This window comes from Panthera leo, chromosome A2, assembly GCF_018350215.1.
Source record: "Panthera leo isolate Ple1 chromosome A2, P.leo_Ple1_pat1.1, whole genome shotgun sequence".
NCBI classification, from domain to species: domain Eukaryota; kingdom Metazoa; phylum Chordata; class Mammalia; order Carnivora; family Felidae; genus Panthera; species Panthera leo.
In genome coordinates, this window is record NC_056680.1 from 76,923,888 (window position 1) to 76,946,587 (window position 22,700).

A 22,700-nucleotide genomic window follows, 5' to 3' on the forward strand; every position below is an offset into this window, starting at 1 on the left:
GCAGGCTCCAGGTTTCAAGCTGTCAGCGCAGAGCCCAACAAACCATGATATCATGACCTGAGCTGAAGTTGGACGCTTAACCGACTGAGCCACCCAGGCACCCCAAAAATATTTACATATTTTTAAGTAGGCTCTATGCCCAGTGTGGGACTTGAACTCATGACCCTAAGATCAAGAGTCACGTGCTGTCCTGACTGAGCCATCCCGAAACCTTTTTCACTGTACTTTTTCTTTTGTTGGTAATGTAATCACTTTGCCGCATCTACTGCGAGAATGAAGACTACTCTCGGCAATCAGACTGTCGACATTGCAGAAAATGTTGACATCACTCTAAAGGCATGCACTGTTACTGTGAAGGGCCCCAGAGGAACCCTGCAAAGGAACCTCAGTCACCTCAATGTAGAACTCAGTCTGCTAGGAGAGAAAAAGAAGAGGCTCTGCGTTGACAAATGATGGAGAAATAGAAAAGAACTGGCTACTGTGTGCACCATCCATAGTCATGTACAGAGCGTGATGAAGGGTGTTACCCTGGGCTTCCAGTACAAGATGGGGTCTGTGTTTGCTCACTTCCCCATCAGTGTTGTTCTTCAGGAATGGTTCTCTTGTTGAAATCTGAAATTCCTTTGGTGAAAAATATATCCATAGGGTTCAGATGAGGCCAGGTATTGCTTGTTCAGTATCTTGAGCCCAGAAAGATGAGTTAATGCTTGAAGGGAATGGCATTGAACTTGAATGAAACCTAGTTGCTTGATTCAGGCATGCCACAACAGTTAAAAAGAAGGATATCAGAAAATTTGGGGATGGTATCTGTGTTTCTGAAAAAGGAACAGTTCAGCAGACTGATGAATAAGATCTAAGTTGTCCAGCTACAGAAACAGCAAGAAGGCAGATGATTTTTCAGACTTACTTGTGATATTTTGAAGATGCGATAAGGAGTGCCTGGGTGGCTCAGTCGGTGAAGTGACCGACTCTTAATTTTGGCTCAGGTCTTGGTCTCACGTTTGGTAAGTCTGAGCCCATTGGGTTCTACATTGACAGCATGGAGCTTGCTTAGGATTCTCTCTTTCCCTGTCTCTCTGCCCCTCCCCCCCTCTCAAAATAGATAAACTTAAAAAAATATACAATAAAAGCTGTATTAGTTTGGGGGAAAAGAATATAATCATTAAAAGTACTTTCTAGTGAGTTCTGTAGTTTTTCTCGTATGTATACGTGTGTGTATGTATATGTATGTATGTGTGTGTATATATGTGCATTTATACATGTAATAGACTATTATTCAGCCTTAAAAAATAAGGAACTTCTGCCATTTTTGATGACAACATGGATAAACTTGGAGGGTATGATGCCAAATGAAATAAGCCAGTGAGAAAAAGACAAATACTGCATGGTATCACTTATATATGGGATTTCAAAAAAAAGACAAAGAAGTTAGACTCATGGAAGCAAAGAATAGAATAATGGTTTCCAGGAGCTTGGAGACTGGGGAAATGAGATATTGGTCAAAGGTTACCAACTTTCAGTTATAAGATGAATGACTTCTGAGGATCTACTGTATAGCATAGTGACTATAGTTAATAATGCTGTATTGTATACTTGAAATTTGCTAAGATTTGCTAAGAGAGTAGATCTTAAGTGCTCTAAACACACACACATACAAAGTATAACTATGTGAGGGATGGTTGTGTTAATTAGCTTGACTGTGGCAAACATTTCACAATGTGTACATATATCAGATCATGTTGTACACTATATATATATATATTTATATATATTAATTATATAATTAATTAATAATAATATATATTATATATATTTATATATATATATTTATTAATTATACTTCAGTAGAGCTGAAAAAGGTGAAGAGAGGAAGACAGCATCCAGGTTCTAAGCCTGATAGCATTCATTAACACATGTCTGGGAACAAATAGATCCTGGTATCATCTGGGGTTTAGAGGAGCCCTTGAGAGATTGACACCAGGTATACTTGGAAGGTGCCTGGAGCAGAGGGGACATACAAGTTCAGAGAGAGGAGAGGGAATGGATTTGTGACCCTGAGAGACAGATTTGGAGGCTCCCCCCCCTTCCTAACTGTGGATCTCAGGCAGTTACGTTGCTTCTCTTTGCTTCAGTTTCTTCATCTGTACATGGGGATAGCACTACCACTTTGTATAGTTCTTGTGATAAATTAATAACACAGTGCTTGGCACACAGTAGGTGCCAAATTATTTCTATTTTGTTTCAAAAAGCACACCATTTGCTCATGTCTGGCCCTGTATACAGTCTGAATATCCTCTTAGTAACACTTCTTTCATGTGATAGATGCCATTTCTGGAAATCCTTAGGGCTCAAACCTTCCTCTGTTCATGTTTTCTGGTTGTCACAAATAATCTCTGTCTTTCTCTCAAACTTCTCAGACACCCTTTGGCCCTCACATTGTTTGCTTCAGACCAGAAAAAATGGTCTCGGATTTATTTGTTTAACAAATATTTTTGGGGCTCGTACAATGTGCCAGCACTAGGGGTAGAGCAGTGAGTAAAACATGAAAATTCTTGTCCTTATAGAGCTTTTACTCCAGGAGAGGAGGATGGAAAGGCAAGTAGAGCATATGAGTTGTCAGGTGATCAAAAATTGCTAAGTAAAAAAAAGAAGGGCAAGAAAAGAGATAGGGACTCATGTGTGTGTGTGTGTGTGTGTGTGTGTGTGTGTGTTGGGGGGAGATGGGTTTTCATTGCTCATAGAGCTATATGGGGGACAAGGAGCTCTGGGCTTCTTGTGCTGACAGAAAAAAAAGAGTTATAAGTATTCTGGGGTTGGTCTTGATTGTTTCGAGGAAGATAATGGTGTGAAATGGGAGGGTTGGGGAGTTGGTGGGTTGGGATCTTGTCAGAAATATTAACAGTCCCCTCTTGGTTCCTGCCAAAGGCAATGTGGAAGAGAATGTGAGGAGAACTTTCTTGATCTTATCTGGAGCTTGGAACCAGTTGGTGGGCTTCCCTTTTGATTCCCTCTGTCAGGCAGTGGGGATTTTGTAAATGTTGACTTCTTGGGACTCAGTCACTGACAAGCATTTGAAGAGAGAGGGAGAGGGAGAGAGAGAGAAGAGAAGCAGAAGGAACTTCAGATGTTACCTTCAAGGAGCCTATCCTGTTCCTTTGGAACACAAGAGATTAGTAGAGAATCTGATATAGTTCTTCAGAGGATGACTTCCTAGTCCTCTTCCTAGAGCAACTATCCTAAGGTATCATACCAAGAAATATTGGTAAGAAAATATTTAGCAAACATGGCAGAGTGGAGGGGGCATTGGCTGAGAGAGAATCTGTGTTCTCTAGGCTGCCTGACTCTTGGGCTGCTGCACTACCCCTCCAAATCTGTTTCTTTTTTTTCTTCTCTATAATGAGGAGGCTGGCCTCTAACATCCATTCCCGATACAGAATTCCATGACTGTAAGAAGAAGTTGGAATTTTATCTCTGTTGTTGGAGTTTTCAGTAGAAAATAGAGGGCTTTAGAGCATAGATAAGAGTTTTCATTTATTTTTTCTTTTCAGTTGATTTTGGAAGAAAGGGCCTCAGGAAAGGAAGAGTTGGCTTTTGTTTTTGGTTTAGAGGTAGATTACATTTCTTGGATCTTAGCCAAACGTAACAGAGTGGATCTTTCAAAGAGTGAGAAAAATTTGGCAGAATTGCTGCCTTGATGAAGAAAGCTTTTCCACTCAGTTTTCTGGAGGAGGGAGAGAAAAATCCTGGGAAACCAACTTAAATGCCCCCATTGGGAAGATGCCTAGTCCCTCTACATTGAATTAGATGCTCCCTCCTCTGTTTTCACAGAAAAGTAAGGAACAAGTTGGAGCCAAGGGATAGCAGAAAGGCAAATGACCCCACAGAAGAGTGGCAGTGCATATAAGATGAACATTTAGGACGTGTGTGATTAATGAACAAATAAATGAAAGAATGAAAGCAAGTTAAGACCAACCAATAGGTAAGAGAAAATGGGGAAATCAGAAAACTTGACAAAATGTGGTTTATGAGAATTTAGAAAAGGAGTTATCCCCAGGACCCAACATAGCTTCACCAAGGACTGGTCTTGCCAGTAATCTCATGGGTAGGGTCTTCAGACTTGTTGGTTGGAGGATGGCTGTGGACAGAATCTATGTCAATTTCAGAAAAAATCAATTAAAGTCCCCCTTGTTTGTTTGTTTGTATTGCTTGAGATGGTGAAATGCAGACTCGATCATACTGTTAGGTTAATTTCAGCTGGTAGAAATAACTTCATTCAAATAGTGTTGATTATGCCATTTTTCTTCCTGGAATGAGGTATCAAGTTGGGCCCGACTATTCAACTTTTTTTTTAATGATTTATTTTGAAATAATTATAAATTCACAAGAAGTTATAAAAAATGTATAGAAGCATGTATGTTTCATTCTGTTTCTTTCATTGATAACATTTTGTATAACTATAATATGGTATCACAACCAGAAAATTGGTGTTGGTACAACCCACAGAATTTATTCATATTTTACCCAGTGTTACATGTGAGTGTCCTTGTGTGTGTGTCTCTGTGTGTATGTGTAGACTGTGCAAATTTATTACATGTATAATTACATGTATAAGTTAAATGTATAACATTTTCATACAGGTTTTTGAGCATAAGTTTTAATTTCTGTGGGATATATGCCCAAGGATGCACCTGGTAGGCTATAGGATAATTATATATTTAGTTTTAACAATTTAGCAAATTATGGGGAACCTGAGTGGTTCAGTCAGTTGAGTGTCCAACTCTTGATTTTGGTTTGGGTCATGATCTCATGGTTGTGGGATCAAGACTCATGTTGGGATCCATGCTGAGTAGGGAGCCTGCTTGGGTTTCTCTCTCTTTCTCCCTTAGCCCCTCTCCCCTGCTCACATGAGCTCTCTCTCTAAAATAACTATAATAAAAAAAGCAATTTAACAAATTACTATCCAAAGTAGCTGTACCATTTTACATTCCCATCAGCAATGTATGAGTGGCCTGGCTTCTAGGATTTAGTATTATTACTATTTTTAATTTTAGCCATTCTGATATGTGTATAATAATACCTCGCTGAGGTTGTTTTTTTTTTTTTTTTTTTTTTGCTGAGGTTTTAATTTGCATTTTCCTAATGGCTAAGATGTTGAACATCTTTTCACATGTGTATTTACTTACTCTCTGTATATACTTTTCAGTTAGATTTTTGTTCATGTCTTTGTGCATTTTCTAATTGGATCGAATTGGATTATTTGTTTCTTATTGTTGAATTTTGGGACTTCTTTTTTTTTCAAGAGACTATTAAATCATTTATTGATTGCACATGATAATGGACAATACACAAGCTTTAATCCCATCTATAATTTTATCTGATACCATAATTCAATTTAGATATATTGCATAGGATGTGCCAACAATCATATTAATAACCAAATAAACTCCAGGACTTTGCTTGGGTGACCCTTTTAACGGTGAACTCCAGGTCACAACACTTTAACTGTCAGTTCAACCACACCAATGTTTGTGGAGACAATGGCTTCTGTGCCCAAGCAGGTTGCAAATAAATTTCAAATGGAACCTGGCATCACCCTGATGGAATTCTAACTTCACACTGTTGGGGTAGTTTACCAAGATGGCTTCAGAGTAGACTAACTTTACACAGCACATTTTAAAAAAGACACATTTATTCAGCGTCATGATCAGACTATTACATTTAGCAATCAACAGCATGGGTGCAAAAAAAAATCTACATTAAAACCCTTTGTTGGAATGCTTTACACTTTGCACAGAACAGAAACTAAAATAACCTGTTATACAATTAGTCACAAATACAGTCCTCGAGTTTTTTGCCCATACACATGAGTATTGTCTAACACATGTCTTCTTTGTAGCAGCTAGGCCCTGCCACCACTGTGCTTGGCTGAGTTCACAAATCTGTTGTAACCTGTAGCTTTTCTGTCACTTCTCTGGCTCTCCTCTCCTGCTAAGCTTTGTGTCCTGGCAGTAATTAAAACCTGCCACTGCCATAGCTACTGCTGCTGCTGGAACCGCCTTAGCCACCTTGGTTTCGTGGTTTGGCAAAGTATTGGCCTCCACCACCATAGGGGCCAGAGCTTCTGCCTCCAAAATTTCCTCCTTTCATGGGTCCAAAATTTGAAGATTGATTGTTGTAATTGCCAAAATCATTATAGCTTCCACCACCTCCAAAGTTGCTTCTATCGTTAGCAAATCCGTTATAGCCATCCCCACTGCCACCATATCCACCACCACCTCGACTGCCACCAAAGCCACCTCGCCCACTGAAGTTTCCTCCACGGCCAAAGTTGTCATTCCCACCAAAACCACCTCCACGACCACCACCGAAGTTCCCAGAACCACTTCCACCTCTTTGGCTGGAAGAAGCACTAGCCATCTCTTGCTTAGATAAAGCTTTCCTTACTTCACAGTTGTGGCCGTTCACAGTATGGTATTTTTGAATGACAATCTTGTCTACAGAGTCATGGTCATCAAATGTTACAAAGGCAAAGCCTCTCTTTTTGCCATTGCCTCGGTCTGTCATGATTTCAATCACTTCAATTTTCCCATACTGTTCAAAATAATCTCTTAGATGATGTTCTTCAGTGTCTTCTTTAATGCCACCGACAAAAATCTTTTTCACAGTTAAGTGGGCACCAGATCTTTAAGAATCTTCTCTCGAGACAGCCCTCTTTGGTTCTTCAACTCTTCATCCACCTTGTGTGGCCTTGCATTCATGGCTGCATCCACCTCTTTCCACAGTGGCATAGGTGACAAACCCACAGCCTCTGGAGCACTTGGTGTTTGGATCTCTCATTACCACACAGTCCGTAAGCGTTCCCCACTTACAGGGAAGCTCAAAATGGCTCCTCAGACTCTCATCGGTTGTTTCAAAGCTCAAACCTCCGATGAAAAGCTTCCGCAGCTGTTCAGGCTCTTTGGGAGACTCTGACTTAGACATGACGGCAGTGGGAGGGGAGACTTTCACGATGCTTACTCAGCGACATCCACGGGTGGAAAGGAGTAATCTTGAGACTTCTTTATATATTCTAGAAACAAGTCCTTTATCAGACACCTGATTTGCAAATATTTTCTCCCAGTGTATAATTGATCTTTGTAATCCTCTTAACAGTGTCTTTTACAGAGCAGAAGTTTTACATTTTGATGAGGTGCAATTTATCAAGTTTTCCTTTAGTGGATCATGCTTTTGGTGTCAAATCTAAAATTTCTTCACCTAATCATGAAGATGTTCTTCCATTTAATTTGTAAAAGTTTTATCATTTTATGTTTTACATCTATGTCCATAATCCACTACAGGTTAATATGTTCAACTTAAAATTTTTTGGTAATATTTATTTATTTTTGAGAGAGAGAGAGAGAGAGAGAGAGTAGTGGGGGGGGGGGCAGAGAGAGAGGAAGACACAGAATTCAAAGCAGGCTCCAGGCTCTGAGCCGTCAGCACAGAGCCTGATGTGGGGCTCAAACACACAAGCAGTGAGATCATGACCTGAGCCAAAGTCGGATGCTCAGCTGACTAAGCCACCCAGGTGCCCCAATACATTCAACTTTAAAGTCAAAGAGGTTGAAAATATGGTAGGTATGCAGGTGATACAAGCCCCCAAGATAAAATTTATAAGCATGCCATATCAGAGTTTAGTGTGATGGTTGAGAATGTGGGTTCTAGAGCCAAGCTGCTTGGTTTTAAATGCCTGCCCTACCTGGGAGCCCTAGGGAACTATGGTAAACTCTGTCTTAGTTTCTGTATCTGCAGAATGGGATTAATGAAAGTATTTGCCTTAGATGGTTGTTTTGAGAACTTACTGGGATAATACACGCAGAACACTTAGAACTATACTCAAAGAAATGCTGCCTATTATGCAAAATTTGGGTAGTTACAGGGAAGACAGGTCCAAGTAGGGAGCTCATGTGAAAAAAAATGTTTGTATAGACAAAAAAGTGGAGAGGTTAACTTAACTTACTTGCAATTTTTAACTTAAATATTTGTACAATTTTTGTTCATTGATATATGCTTATAAACATATGTCTTCATCCTGAAATAGCAAAGTTTGCACAGGATCAAAATAACAAGGAATTTAAATCCATTCAGTGAAAACAAGAGTCCCTTGTTTACAACTGTATAGATTCTCAAATGCATTTTTTTCATATTCTTGTTGACATTTTACAAAGCAAAGTCACTGTTTTAGATTATCAACTATGAGAAAATGGTCACGATTTCCATGCAAGTAAAATAGCCCAGCAGTAGGGTAAAAGGGCATCACCAGAGTTCATAGTTGTAGCCTGATATGGGGGGTCATGTAGATTCTCAGCCTCTCATAGTGGGGACTTCTGGGCCCCAGCCCTTGGTACCACTAACAGAATGCTGTTGGGGCATGGATCTTTCTTATGGTCTCTATCTTCACTGAAAATGAGGAAATGAGAGAGATGTTGATATAGGAGGGTTGACTAGGTGGAGAAAGAGGTTCCTGGAAGTGAGAGGAAGAAGCTATTACAAATATTAGGCATTAAAAGAGAGAGGACAGAGGAAGTGAAGAGCTCCTGAGATTACTAGAAAGAGGTGGTCTTCCCTTGGACTGGTCATTACTTTGCCAGGAAGCAGCTGAGGGGCACTGGGCAATTCACCCACTCTCTCTGTGCCTGGGTTTCCTTTTCTGCCTCATCATGAAAAGAGTGTCTACCCCACACACTTCATGGGCTGTTATCCATTTACATGAAAGTTCTTTAAGCAAAACATAAATATATGACATTGTTTTATTTCATTGTGGACCAAATAGACATATATTTTTGTTCATTCTTGTTCTGGAGTACACCTTAAGAATTAGCACAGTCTCCCTCTCCTGCTCTCTCGGTCTTAGATTTTTTTGGTTCCCCTCTCCACCGTATTAGCAGTGTCTCAGCAGTGCGCTGTGGCTGGCTTTACCAGAGATGCTCTTTTGTGTTAGTAACTGCTACACCATGTTTCTAGTTAGATCATTAAGCTCACTCTCCTCTCCTAACTCTGTAATGTAGGAAACCGACCCAGATTATTTACCCTATGCCTTGCTACTTCTCAGATGTCTTTGTGCCTAAAAAAACACAGGCCCTAAGTCTACCCAAGGAAACAAGCTTGAATTTGTCTTAAAGAATAGATATATGAATATTAGTTTAATCAACATTATGAAATACAAATGTAGATTCACATTACTCACAGTTCTAGTGAAAACTGTGCATGTGCACATGTGGAATAGTTTGAAGAGAAGACAGTTTTTTTTAAGTACTGTAAATTTGTCTATTTTTGCAGAAAACAGGAGAATATTTTTTAGGGTTTGCTATTATGAGGGTTATGATCATCATTGCCTTCAATTTTTAACTATGTGTGTAATCAATGGAAGTATTTTTAGATACATTCACAGTTTTACACTAAAAATGGAAAGGTAAAGAATTAGTCCTTTGGGAGATATTTTGTAGGGAAAAATCTAGTGACCAAAAGTCCCTAAATTAAGTATGAAAACATGGGAGAAAATTTCTAATAGTGGGCCATATAAAGACCTTGGAATAATCTCAAGTTTTCTTAATTTAAATACTTACTTGTTATTCATATTTTATTCCCCATTGCAACCTCATCAAGTTTAAGAAATAGAGTCATATGTGTATCAGGAGAAGAGAAATATATATATATGTTATTTTTTTCATGATTTGAGGAAGCACTAGGAAGACTGTCTTCTATCATTAGAAATCTACCATTAGAGAACTATTCTTTGGGGAGTACCAGCTCTCCAGGAGGGAGACATATTAAGCTGCTGTCAATCAAGGGACGCCTGGGTGGCTCAGTTGGTTGAGCATCCAACTTCGGTTCAGGTCATGATCTCACAGCTCGTGAGTTCGAGCCCCGCGTCAGGCACTGTTCTGACAGCTCCGAGCCTGGACCCTGCTTCGGATTCTGTGTCTCCCTCTCTCTCTCTGCCCCTAACCCACTCACATTCTGTCTCTGTCCCTCTCAAAAATAAATAAACATTAAAAAAAATAAAAAGCTGCTGTCAATCAAGAACACATGTACAAGCCACATAGGATCATCATGAAACATAGGGTCTAAATTCAGATGGAGCTAGGATTTAATTTGGCTTTGGCACTTACTAGCTGTGAGATTCTGGGAAAACTATACTTACCTTCTCTGAGTCCCAATTTCTTCACCTATAAAGTGGGATTAATAAAAATGAAAGACCCAATTTTAACGAGCTGATATATTTGAAGATTCCAATACAATACTTAGTTTAAAGTAGGCTCTTAGTGCATGGCAATGATAATTATCAGTAATAGCAGCAATTTAGAATATTTAGTTCAGACTGGGGCTTGCTTAGCTTTGGGGGTACATGAAGACATTAAAGAGGTATACAGATTTAGATAATTTTAAGGGAGTCAATTTCCAGATTCTACGTTTCTGTACATAAACACTTTTTCTGTACTCATCTGCTTGCAAATACACCTGCCTCACATTGCTTCTCCTTTTCCATCTTTCCTTTTACAATTTCCCTTATTCTGCCTTTTAAGAAAGAGGCATATTTTTCATATCATACAATGGTACATTGCCACTGGTGAAGAAAGCTCTGGGATGCCAAGCAAAGGCAACTTAGTCTATAGGTATTTGAGAGCTTCCATTAATCAAAATGGAACCATAATCCAAACATAATAGGGCACCATGTCTTTCCCTGTCCTATGCTTATGCTTATCTCTGTTAAAAGCCAAGCATAACTGTTATGGAGTGAATGTTTGTGTCGCCCTCCCCCCCAAAATTCATATGTTAACATTTTAACCCCCAATATGATGGTATTAGGAGGCAAGGAATTTGGGAGATAATTAGGTCATGAGGATGGAGCCTTCGTGAATGGGATAAGTGCCCTTGTAAGAAGAGATATGCAGGTTCCCTCTTTGCTCTCTGACAAGGAAAGGATGGGCATCTGCAAACAGGGCATCTGCAAAGGATGGGCCCTCCTCAGACACCAGATCTTCTGTGATCTGGCCTTCCTGGCCTTCAGGACTGTGAGAAATTAATGCTTCTTGTATAAGCCACACAGTCTATGGTAATTTGGCAGAGCATCCTCAACTGGCTAAAACGATACCATAAACAGGTGTGCTGGCTGCTGACATATATTTAGATGTGTTGCTTTCAAGTATATTATGGATTAGGTGAGGGCTGGGTGGATAATGGCTTTTTTTTGGTCTTCACTACTGGCGAAGAAGATACTGTTCTTGAGGAAAGACTCCCTTGAGAATGGAGCAAAAGGAACATCTCTTGGAAATATTGACGATGGTAGCATGTTATTCACTCAGGTGACAAACTCATGATAGGTTTCTGTACTTCAGCTATCTATCTATCTTGAAATGTTCAAGATTTGTAAAAAGCATCCTGAGAAATGCCAATCTGCTATGAGCTGTACTCTCTGCAATTTTAGCATCTCAGTAATGAGGATGTGTTCAGTGAATACTCTGATTTATCTGCATATTAGTCTCATCTCAATAGTATGATTTGCATGATTACAAGATGAAAAGACCCACAATTTCTTCCAACATACCAATGTTGTCTTTTATATTGAGAAACATGTATTAGAGGCAAGTTAGTGTTTTGTATTTTCTTGAATATTTATTCAAATTAATAGGAAAAACATTTTCATTGATTTTTGCCAAAAGTTAGGAAAATATGAACTCCATAATCATTTTTATGCAGTTACCAGTCTCCTGCTCGCTGTCACTCATCAACAACTTTTCTGCTTATTTATTAAATCCTACCATGTACTTATTAGGAATATTAGTTAGCTCTGACTGCCATAACAAAATGCCACAGACAGGATGGCTTAACCAACAGAAGTTTGTTTTTTCAGAGTGTCCTCACATGGTGAAGACAGAAAACTCTGGTGTCTTTTCCTTTTCTTATGAAGACACACATTGGATTAGTGCACCACCCTTATGACCTCATTTAGCCTTTATCACCTCCTCACAGGCCCTGTCTTCAGATACATTGGAGGTTAGGGCTTAGATACAGGAATACAGGGGTGGGGGTGATGGGGAGGGGTATGTACCCAATTCAATCCATAACATTAGGTTTAACTTAACAGGAATATAATTTTTTTAATGTTTATTTATTTTTGAAAGAGGGAGACGGAGTGAGAACAGGAGAGGGGCAGAGAAAGGGAGACAGAATCCAAAGCAGGCTCCAGGCTCTGAGCTGTCAGCACAGACCCTGATGCAGGGCTCGAACCCACGAACTGTGAGATCATGACCTGAACTGAAGTTGGATGCTCAATGGACTGAACCACCCAGGTGCCTCCATTTATTTATTTATTTATTTATTTATTTATTTCCCTATGCAAGACTCACCAAGGCTCTCTTCTTGCTGGTGTGATAACCAGAAATATTAAAAATATTTTTTAAATGTTTTATTTTATTTTTGAGAGAGAGAGATTGAGAGAGACAGAATGCAAGCAGGGGAGGGGCAGAGAGAGAGGGAGACACAGAATCAGAAGCAGGCTCCAGGCTCCAGGCTCCGAGCTGTCGGCATGGAGCCTGATGTCGGGCTCGAACTCACGAACCGTGAGATCATGACCTGAGCCAATGTCGGACGCTTAACGGACTGAGCTACCCAGGCGCCCCCAGAAATATATTTTTTTAATTTAAGTTTATTTATTTATTTTGAGAGAGACAGAAACAGCACGAGAGGGGGCAGGGCAGAGAGAAAGAGAGAGAGGGAGAAAGATGCCCAAGCGGGCTGTGCACCATCAGTGCAGAGCCCAACGTAGGGCTTTAAGTCACAAACTGTGACAACATGACCTGAGGTGAAACCAAGAGTCGGAGGCTTAACTGGCTGAGCCACCCAGGTGTCCCCAACCAAAAATATTTTAGATCAGGGGTCGGCCAGGTGCCTCCTTTAAAAAAAAAATTGTTTTAAAATGTTTATTTTTGAGAGACACAGAGTGCGAGCGGGGGAGGGGCAGAGAGAGGGTAACGTAACAGGAATATAATATAATATAATATAATATAATATAATATAATATAAAATAATATAATATGTTGCAGATTATAGTCTAAATAATGTTCTCAACAATCCTTAGTGTACTTTTGTAAGCTTGTATTTATTAGTGACTGGGTCTTTTCCCTTCCTGTCAATTTACATAAAATATTTAAACTGTACTCTTAAAAGTAGACCACCTATTTAGGTTCAAAGACAAGTCAAAATTTTCCCCAGATGCAAATCTAGTATAAAATGACCCAAGATTTAGAAAAACAGTTTGATTTAATTAGTATTAATGTCTCCCTTTCAGATGTTGATATACTGTGAAATTCTGCCTTTAATTATATAAACATCATTGACTTCCACCAACGTTGGGAAGAAATCATTAATGTACAAATATAAAATACCCTCCAGTGTCTGTGTCATTTCTTCCCATTAATTGCAACAGTTAGATCAAAATTTTCAAATATACAGAAGTATCTAATTCATTTTTCATGCTTGATGCCTAGAAGTGCAAATACATCTTTGATGATTGATGAATGACTAATTAACAAATATGTGAATGAATGATCTCCCCAATCAACTAGCTTATTTGACTTTCTCTCTTTTTAAAAAATTTATTTAAATTCAAGTTCGTTAACATACAGTGTAGTATTGGGTTCAGGAGTAGAATTTAGTGATTCATCACTTACATATGACACCCAGTGCTCATCCCAACAAGTGCCCTACTTAATGCCCCTCACCTATTTAGCCCGTCCCCCCACCTACCTCCCCACCAGTGACCCTCAGTTTGTTCCCTGTATTTAAGAGTCTACTATGGTTTGTCTCCTTCTCTGTTTTTATCTTATTTTTCCTTCCTTCCCCATGTTCATTTGTGTCTGACTTTTTGTCATATCTTTACTACACACTTTGAGATGACCTAAAAAAAATGAAATGTGACATTAGCATGTAAGTGTTTGTTCACAGTCAAGGAGAAAAGTCCTAAAATGCACAATTTGCAATTTTGTTTTTAACTCTACTGTTATATATTTTAGCTCCATGAGCAAGATGCCTCTAAGTAAAAGATGAACAGTATAATCAATAGTCACGTAATAAGTCTTGAGTAAAAATTTTTTTTCATACTTCCTAGAAACTGAGAAAATGCAGAACTCTAGAGACTCAGTAATAGTAGTTTGGTCTGGCTTGTTTTTTTGGGTAGGCAGTTTCCAATTCTCCCTTTTCAAGAAAATAGAGGACCTAACCAAGTTGTCATCAGATAATGAAAATATTTTTTTGATAATAGATCACTCTGCACTTTTTGACTTATAACTAAGAAGGCGTCCAAGTAAAAGAGTGACATTTCCATGAGAAAATGCCTAACATCCTCATTACTGATTTAATAGAACAAGTTTTCTTGGGGCTTATGTCTATAAAAGTGAAAAATAGGAAAAGAATGGCTGCTGAATTCTGTCTCATTTCAACAATAACTAACAGCCAAAGATACATGAACTTATTTAAAAAGATTCATTTATTAATTTTTATTGATTTTCAAATAAAACTTTACTTGCTATGTTTGATAATTATTTCTCAAAATACATTACATATTTATGTTGCTTTGGTCCATTGTGTACTCAAAATCATTGTTGAGATAAGTCAACCCAGAAACCTTTAAAAAACTTAGAACTTTGTGGTCATGCAAAATTGCAGTGTTTAAATTTCAGCCCAAAGACAATTATTTTTTTATTGTAGTGAATTTAATAGAGTGATCAGTTAAAATCTTTCAAATACAAAAATCTATTGCATTACATTACATTTCTTTTTTTGGGAAATATGAGATCAAGGAGAAAAAGGAATGACATATATTCTCTAATAGTCAAAAAAGAGCTTGTCTGTGGATTTTTAAATGAGTAAGGATGGGTATCAAATTACTTTGGCATTTAGAGTTTATTGGATGCAAACTATGATGTAAGTTTTATTTAAAAATCAGGGGTGCCTGCGTTGGCTCAGTTGGTTAAGCATCTGGCTTCGGCTCACGTCATGATCTCATGGTTCACGAGTTCGAGCCCAACATCAGGCTCTGTACTGAGCGCTCAGAGCCTGGAGCCTGCTTTGGATTCTGTGTCTCCCTCTCTCTCTGCTCCTCCCCCACTCATGTTCTGTCTTCTTTCTCTCTCAAAAATAAATAAACATTAAAAAAATGAAAAAAATCAATATCTGTAGCATGCTAGAAAATACTATTTTGAAGCTATTCAAATTTGTGATGAAAAAATTTAGATGTCTATCTGAAAATGTGCAAGGGGATTCATAACTTTTCAAAATTCTTTTAGGAGGTACGAGAGAAAAAAATTGGAGGACCACTGATTTAATGTGTCAAGTCTTTACAATTTTAACAATCGATGATGATGGACTTCATGGGGAAGAAGTGGACAGAAATATTTAGAGCATAGAGAAAAGCAGACCTAGGTGTGCTGTTGACATGAGCTGTAGTGACAGAAAAGTAGAGCTGGAGAAATAATTACCAAAAAAAATGCACCCAGTTCCCAAAGTTCTGAATTTCTGAGACATGATCTCATCTATTATTGATGAGATTTTGCAAAGGGGATTTATGTTGAAACTGGTTCTCTTTTCTGAGGGATTTAATTAGGTTGGAGACCAGTTCTCCATTATCATACCCATGATTACTATGTGCCTGGGACTGTGTTAAGTGCCAGAGACACAAAGATGAACATAAAAAGAAGGTCTCTCAAGGCGTGTTCAGCATAGAAGAAAACTGGAAATTAATTGAAGTTGGAAGTCACTGAATATGTGCTTTGAGTGCTTTTCATTTATATCCCATGTTTCTCCATACAAAATATTTGAAGTGGGTGTCATATGAGTTGTTTAAAGAAGATGGTGATGGATTTGTGATAATTATAACAACTCCTTATATGTGTGTAGTGTTTTATAGTTTATAAGGTGATTTCACATAAGATAGCTTACTTGATGTTAACAACAACCCTTTGTGGCAGACAAGACCTGTGTTATTACTCTCACTTTATTTATTTATTTTTAATGTTTAATATTGAGAAAGAGAGAGAAAAAAAGCACGAGTTGGGGAGGGGCAGAGACACTTAACCGATTGAGCCACCCAGGTGCCTCTTATTCTCACTTTAGAGATCAGAACACTATGGCTTAGAAGGATTAAGTTTTGACCACATCACACTGTGTGGCTACTAAATGGCAAAATAGGGGGTGCCTGCGTGGCTCAATCAGTTGAGTCTGACTTCAGCTCAGGTCATGATTTCACAGTTCTGTGAGTTTGAGCCCTGCATTGGGCTCTGTGCTGACCGCTCAGAGCCTGCAGCCTGCTTCAGATTCTGTCTCTCTCTCTCTCTCTCTCTCTCTGCCCCTCCCCTGCTCATGCACCATCCCTCTCTCTCTCTCTCAAATATAAATAAACATTAAAAAAATGTTAAATGACAGAATAGGATGGAACTCAGGCACTTTAGGCTCGTAGAAGTTTTTGGCACTTTGTAGCCTGAGTCACTGAGTTTCTTCTTCTGCACATTGGAAAAGACAGTCCCCTTTGGGCCTCATCTGTTCTGACACATCATGCTATTGTACCAAGTCTACAAGGCCCTGAATGCTCTTTTACCTGGGCTGTTTCTCAGGGTTGTTTATGTAGCTGGTAACCTGCAGAGATCAGGTAACAAGCACCCCGAGGTATAAGCTGAGCTTACTGTTTGCTATAAAAGTATATTTTTCTCAAACTCAGTTACGATAGAAGCCCACTGCATACTATTATCCATCTGAGCCCATCATGTTGCCCTATGGGTTTTGAGGCCAATTGTAACCTAGGCAAGTGTACCGACAAAGAAACTCAAATATATACTCACAAATATAAACTCATGCTTCTTACTGTGCTGTAAGTGATCAAGTCCTTTGTTTTTGACCTACGAGCTTTGTGTCTTCTGCCAGCATCCACGAAATAGTATCTGAGTAACTGATCAGTTTGTACTAATTAAAATCCAGTTTAAAATCTAATCTTAGACCTGACAAGACAATGACACAACTTGCTTGAGAATGTTTGAGGACCATGTGTGAGGATGTGTAAGGTATGATGCGCCTCCTATGGGGCTTCAAATGGGGTGTATCCCCAGAGTCTGTATGTTTTATGCTTGTAGTGATGTCTCTGGTACTTTGTCTCACAGGATCCCCCTTAGGATCTCTTGTAGGGCTGGTTTAGTGGTGACAAATTCCTTCAGTTTTTGTTTGTTTGGGAAGACCTTTATCTCTCCTTCTATTCTAAATGACAGACTTGCTGGATAAAGGATTCTCGGCTGCATATTTTTTCTGTTTAGCACACTGAAGATCTCGTGCCAATCCTTTCTGGCCTGCCAAGTTTCAAAAGAGAAATCAGTCACGAGTCTTATAGGTCTCCCTTTATATGTGAGGGTACGTTTATCCCTTGCTGCTTTCAGAATTTTCTCTTTATCCTTGTATTTTGCCAGTTTCACTATGATATGTCGTGCAGAAGATCGATTCAAGTTACGTCTGAAGGGAGTTCTCTGTGCCTCTTGGATTTCAATGTCTTTTTCCTTCCCCAGTTCAGGGAAGTTCTCAGCTATAATTTCTTCAAGTACCCCTTCAGCACCTTTCCCTCTCTCTTCCTCCTCTGGGATACCAATTATGCATATATTATTTCTTTTTAGTGTATCATTTAGTTCTCTAATTTTCCCCTCATACTCCTGGATTTTTTTCATCTCTCTTTCTTTCAGCTTCCTCTTTTTCCATAACTTTATCTTCTAGTTCACCTATTCTCTCCTCTGCCTCTTCAATCCGAGCCGTCGTCGTTTCCATTTTGTTTTGCATTTCGTTTAAAGTGCTTTTCAGCTCCTCGTGACTGTTCCTTAGTCCTTTGATCTCTGTAGCAAGAGATTCTCTGCTGTCCTGTATACTGTTTTCAAGCCCAGCGATTAATTTTATGACTATTATTCTAAATTCACTTTCTGTTATATTATTTAAATCCTTTTTGATCAGTTCATTGGCTGTTGTTATTTCCTGGAGATTCTTCTGAGGGGAATTCTTCTGTTTGGTCATTTTGGATAGTCCCTGGAGTGGTGAGGACCTGCAGGGCACTTCCCCTGTGCTGTGGTGTATAACTGGAGTTGGTGGGTGGGGCCGCAGTCAGACCTGATGTCTGCCCCCAGCCCACCGCTGGGGCCACAGTCAGACTGGTGTGTGCCTTCTCTTCCCCTCTCCTAGGGGCGGGATTCACTGTGGGGTGGCGTGGCCCGTCTGGGCTACTTGCACACTGCCAGGCTTGTGTTGCTGGGGATCTGGCGTATTAGCTGGGGTGGGTAGGCAAGGTGCATGGGGGCCCAGAGTCTGAATTCAAGAATCCGAGAGTCAAGAAAGAGACCTGTCAAAAGGAAGCTGGCAAAAATTGTCACACACTTATCTAGAAACAGGCATACACAGAACAGACTAGGTCCAAGAGATTTGTTGGTACTGTGGCAGGCTTGGTATTTTACATATGTTATGGTGTCAGACTGTGTAACCCCAATGTGCAAAAATGTAATATCATTGCTCTGTCATGAAATTTAACTTTGCTTTCTGGTTCTAATCTCCCAGTGGTAGATCATGGAAACTTAGAAAGGAGACAGTTGCTCCAAGGTTGAACTCAGACTCCCTTCCTCCTTGTTCTTCATGGTGGTGGAGTGGAATAAGGTAAATTCAGGCTAAGGTACCTTCTGTCTCTGCTGGCCTCTGCTGAGGTGTGATTCATCCCCTCCAGTCTTGGGCATCTTGTCTCCTCTTGCCCCATGGACAGTGGTACTGCTGGCCCCTTTGTGGCCTTCAGTTGTGACATTCATATACTCTGTGTTCTCCTCTGTCAGGGACCCCTTCTGGTCCAAGTACCCTCTCCCAGCACGTAGTTCCTTTTCGTTCCATTTCTTGTGCCCTGCTGGGGTATGTGGGCTCTCTGAGGCCCATCTGCTTGGCTGTTTGCTTCTGTCATTGCTCATCTATCACTCATGTGCCATGTTGGGCTTAGGGTTTCCCTAGGAAGCTTGCATCTCACTAGGATGCTAGGCTCTGGCCCTTTTCTTTTAGACCCCTCCATGAACAGATCTGGGGTTTCTATTTGAATATCAAACTTGCTATCCCCCACATCCCATTTAGGGTATTGGGAATGGAGAGCTGGGGACCGTCTCAGTGTCTTACACATGAATTCTAGTCATATCCTCTGTGATTTCCCCCCATTTATTAAATTTTTAACTAATTTTAATCTACGTTTACATTTTTCTTCCAAAAATGGTTTATGGTATAAGGGTCTCTGAATCCTTGGGGTTTGGACCTTGAGATTTAAAGTTAAGCCTTTGGTATTTAGAAGAAAAAAACACGAGAAATCTTTTCTTTCAAACACCTGCCACTCACAATAGAAAGCCATGGCCTGCAGAACAGGGTCTCTGCTATAGAGTTAGCTCATAATCCACGGTTTATGTTCTGCCTGGATGATCCTATCCCGAGGGTGGTAAGTATTGAAGGTACCCACTGGCTGCTGAATAGTAGGTGAAAGGAAAGGGTAACAGGAATTTAAAAGTACAGAGTTGCCCCACTACCATTGGGAAACCATGCATATTTCAAGGATCTTCATCAAGAGACCATGGTGTTCCCAGGATGTTGGCTAATTGAAACTGGTATAAAGAAGCTGCAACCCACTCAAATTACATTGCAACTTGCCAGAAATTAAGTAATGGTTTCCTGGAATTGGAGAGTACGATGCATGCAGTATTTATCTAACACTGTCCTGAAACGTCTGGCCTCAGCTTCTGGAGGGCCAACAGGGTTATTGAGATAGTAATGTCTCTAGAACAGAGAGCAGTTTATCAGTTCATTCAGGAGCCCAGCTTTTGTAGGATGGAGTTGATGGGCTCAGTATGAAAAGCAGGATCCTTTGCTCCAACCCTGAGCTGTTTGAAAACTCAATCTGGATTATACGTCTGGGTTGGGATTCAGGAATTTATATTTTCACAGGCTTCTTCTGGACCATGTTTTGAGATTATACTCATTGAAGTGGCTGAGATAAAAATTAAGTAATTAGTGGCAGTACCATTTTTCTATCCAGGCCAGAGGGTCTAGTATGAGGTCTGTGGTTTAGGGGGGATGGGGAGTCTGTGGGCTCAAGGAAATATGCCAGCCTGCAGCCTAGGACCAGCCTTCTAGACCATGGGCCCCTGGAATGTTCCACTCAAATGGCACTGAGCTGATGCCTAAGTTTTGTATGGGTTCTTCCCCAGGTTTGACCTCTAGAATGGGTACCCAGCTGTGGACAGCCTTAGGCCTCAGTGGAGCTAGGGGGCAGCTGTTTGAGGGGATGTGAATGGAGCACCGCTGTGTGAACTGAAGTGTCTACTAGTAGTCAGAAGAAGCCTCAAGCAGAGGCCAGGCTGTGGGCAGACCCGGAGTGTAGTCTTTGGGCCATGTACCCCAGCATTCTTGGCATCTGGTGTTCCAGGTGCTTCTGAAGGCATATTTATGAGGTAGGAGAACAGAACATGTCTTATTCAGCAACTCTTTAGCTTTGATTTATAACTTCTAAATATGTAGACATATGGTTTCTGGGCCTCTGTGGTATTCTTGCCTCAGTTTCCACAAATGTTTGGGGTTAGACCTGATCTATGCATTCAAATTATTAATGTCTTAGAATTGATTTCTTCTGATCAAGAAACAGTCCTTCAATCCAAGCCTGGGGGAAGGAAAAATCAATGAGAAGGAAAAAGAAATGTGACCTCTGGATTGGCCTCATTGTGTAGCCCAGTGAGGGAACAAATCAGGGGGATGCTCTGGGGCAGGATTTGGAAGCCCATCTGCAATCCTCTCCTCTAGAGATGGGGTGGGTCTGGGGGCTGGGTGGGCTGAATTGTCACTCCCAAGGTCATACCAGACCCTGTCATTGCCTATCCTGTATTCCATCTGTGATTGCAAAGCGCTGGTCCCATTCTCTGACTCTCCCTCCCACCCAGTGCATTCCCTGTAGCATCCTGTTTGCTAGGACTATGTAACAGGGTACCATAGACTGGGGGACTTAAGCAAGAGGCATGTATTCTCATATGGTGCTGGAGGCTAGAAGTCCAAGATCAAGGTGTTGGGTTGGTAAGTTCTTCTGAGGGCTGCAAGGGAGAATCTGTTCCATGCCTCTTCCCTGTCTTCTTCTTGTGGTTCGTTGGCCATCTTTGGTGTTCCTTGGCTTATAGACACATCACTCCAATCTCTGCCTTCATCTTTACATGGCCTTCTCCCTATGTGTGTATCTGTGTCCAAATCTCCCATTTCTATAAAGACATCGGTCATACTGGATTTAGGGACCCACCATACTCCAATATGACCTCATCTTAATGTAACTAATTATATCTGTAGTAGCTGTATTTACAAGTAAAGTCATGTGTGGAGGTACTAGGACTTCAACATATAGACTTTGAGGGGCTCCTGGGTGGCTCAGTCAGTTAAGCGCCGACTTTGGCTCAGCTCATGATCTCATGGTGCGTGGATTCGAGCCCTTGCATCAGGCTCTGAGCCAGAGCCTTCTTCGGATTCTGTGTCTCCGTCTCTCTTTGCCCCTCCCTCACTTATGCTCTCTCTCTCAAAAATAAATAAACATTAAAAATATATATATAGATTTTGAAAGGACACAAATTAAACCCATAACATACTCCATCTCCAGCAATCTTTCAACACCACTAGGACCTGTAATCTTATCTTGTATGCTTCCCTAATGCCTTCCCCTCTCTCCATATCTAGTGCCAATACCCTAATATCTCATTAAGACTGCTCCTTTGCTTGCTTCCTTGTAGCTCTCACTTTGTTGACTTTCTTGGTTAAACCACAACCCTGGTAAAATTGAGCTCTCCACCTACTTGGTGTTTGATCCCATGAAGCCGAATGTGGCTGGAGAAAAATAACCATGCTGACTCTTCTCATTTTAAATTCATGAACATAAACCCTAAGTTGGCTCTTAATTGCTGTTTGGCAAGCATACTCTCTCCTATATCATCAACTTCCTCCTCTCTATTGGGTCGTTGCTCTCACCACACAAACATATTCGCATTTCTCTCATATTAATTGTATTTTAAAAAACTTTCTTGACCCCACATCTGCCAGGAGCTCTCTCCCAAGCTCTACTATCTCTGCTGCTTTTCATAGCATGGTTCTAGAGTTGTCTATTCCTACTTTCTCCAGTTCCTCTCTTTCCATTCTCTTAAGTTCTATCCCATTGAGTTTATGTACCCCTCCCCAAAGTTCTCATGTCAAGATTACCAAAGACCTTCAAGTTGTGATGTCTAATGGCCCATTTTAGTCTTCATTTTATATGATTTATTAGTGACAATTGACACAGTTGATCACTCTCTCCTTTTGGAAACAACTGTCTTCCCTTGGCTTCCAGGATGCTCTGCTGTTTTCTGCTTGTCTCACTGGCCCACTTTTCTCAGTGTCCTTTGCTGGCACCTCTTCTTCTCTCAGCTTCTGCAATGCCCAGGGCTTTGACTTTGAGCCTCTTGTCTTCTCCATCTACACTTACTTTGGCTGATCTCAGCCAGTGTCATGGATTTAGGTATGACCCAAATCAAGTTTATGTCTCCAGCCTGAATCTTTCCTTTGGACTATAGGCTGATATGCATTGACTTTCTCAGCTTCCCCACTTGGATATCTAATATGTC

The 22,700-nt window shown here is 40.2% G+C and overlaps 2 pseudogenes; one reads left to right on the forward strand and one right to left on the reverse strand.

Annotated features, from left to right (window-relative positions):
* Nucleotides 1–273: 273 nt before the first annotated feature.
* LOC122206292 lies at nt 274–850 on the forward strand (annotated as a pseudogene).
* A 5,174-nt stretch (nt 851–6,024) lies between these two features.
* Nucleotides 6,025–7,011, reverse strand: LOC122206279 (annotated as a pseudogene).
* Between the last annotated feature and the right edge of the window lie 15,689 nt (nt 7,012–22,700).